This window comes from Austrofundulus limnaeus, unplaced genomic scaffold, assembly GCF_001266775.1.
Source record: "Austrofundulus limnaeus strain Quisiro unplaced genomic scaffold, Austrofundulus_limnaeus-1.0 Scaffold699, whole genome shotgun sequence".
Classification (NCBI taxonomy): Eukaryota; Metazoa; Chordata; class Actinopteri; order Cyprinodontiformes; family Rivulidae; genus Austrofundulus; species Austrofundulus limnaeus.
The window spans coordinates 119,334-120,790 of NW_013953101.1; the positions used below are offsets into that span (position 1 = coordinate 119,334).

The 1,457-nt window shown below is 44.1% G+C and overlaps 1 protein-coding gene across 1 annotated transcript in view; it reads left to right on the plus strand.

The window, feature by feature from the left end:
- Window positions 1–684: 684 nt before the first annotated feature.
- Window positions 685–1,457, plus strand: part of fam135b (family with sequence similarity 135 member B) — a gene marked incomplete in the record, with an annotated part of 86,586 nt that continues 85,813 nt past the window's right edge. Inside the window, 1 exon segment of the mRNA XM_014027924.1 lies at window positions 685–943.

Below are 1,457 nucleotides of genomic sequence, written 5' to 3' on the forward strand. Positions count from 1 at the left end.
GCTGTTTAGATTGTCAAAAAGCCTGTGTTTTTAGGGTTATTAACAAAGTTTGTGTACTCAGACCAGTAATATTTGGGGTCACACGTTTTTGCCGTGGATATTTTGTGGGTCAGAAGATAAAAAGTTTGGGAACCACTGCTCTAGCTTGTTTCTGTTTGCAGAAAAACCACATGTTGCAACCATCCCTTACACTGTCCCAGGTCTCCCCCACTTCAGAGATATCCAGTAGCTGGGATACGAACAAGTGCAGCTGTAACAGGATGCCCTGACAGGGAAACACAATTATTTATTTCATACACAAGTTCCTTTTATTAAGTCAACATTATTTTGTTTTGTTAGACTATTTTATATGTTTTRTTTCATGTTATGCATCAGTTGTTTTACTGTTGTCACAATCTTTCAGTTTCAGCCATCTCTATCGTTTTCTATTACTCTGTAAAACAATTATCCTGCTTCAGTGTCGCGGTTGCGCGCGCTGTCGGTCAGGCGCACTCTTTCCGATAATCTGTCGCATGTTTTCGTAAAGCTTTTGGCCGCTTTGACGCTTCATGGATGGGAGGGAGAACGTGACGTCAGCCCGACCTGCTGGTTCGTCAGGACACACACACACACACATGCACACACACACATGCACACATCAGCTTTGTGAAAGTCTCCATAATTCGGACGGAACAGAAACAGTGGGGCTGACGAACGGGAGCGTTTTCCTGAACTCGCACCCAGACRCTGCGGCACTTTGGCGGATTAAAACCCGGAGAGGGAGAGATGGAGTTCAGAGAGGCAGGAGGCAGAGGGGTGGGACTGCAGATGGAGATAACCATGGCAACAGCAGCAGCAGCAGCAGCAGCAGCGCGAGGAGAGCTGATCTAAACACTGCAGAGCGCGCGCGTCCTTCCGAACCTTCGAAGCGGATCCTCTGCGGACATCACAGCACATCACTAAGGTGAGGCTGCCTCCTTCACTGGGTCACACTGACGCCCCCGTGGTGGGCTTGTAGAGTGCGTGTGTGTGTGTGTGTGTGTGTGTGTGTGTGTGCTGTGGAAGAGAAAGGAGGATTCTGTCAGAAATAAAACAGGCTGAGCACTGCTGCAGGTGAACATGTTTGGCTGTGTGTAACCTGTTGTCTGCAGCCTTATCAACAACAGAGATCAGAGCAGAGAAACTCAAAAACGGTTTAGAAAAAAACAAACTAATGAACTCATTCCTATAAAAAAAAAGCCTATTCAGCTGTGGAGGCCATCTTGAATTAGGTTGACCTCAAGTGGTAATGACTGAGATGTAAATGTACATTCATTCATTCATGGATTATTTTCTAAGAGTTTCGGCACATTTGGTTAATGAGATATTTTGCTAATTGACAAGAAGCATTGATTTTAACATTCATCATGCTTAACAAGTAGGATTTCTCTTGAAATATTTATTATTTAAAAAAAATCATAAATTTCAATCAAAAAAAC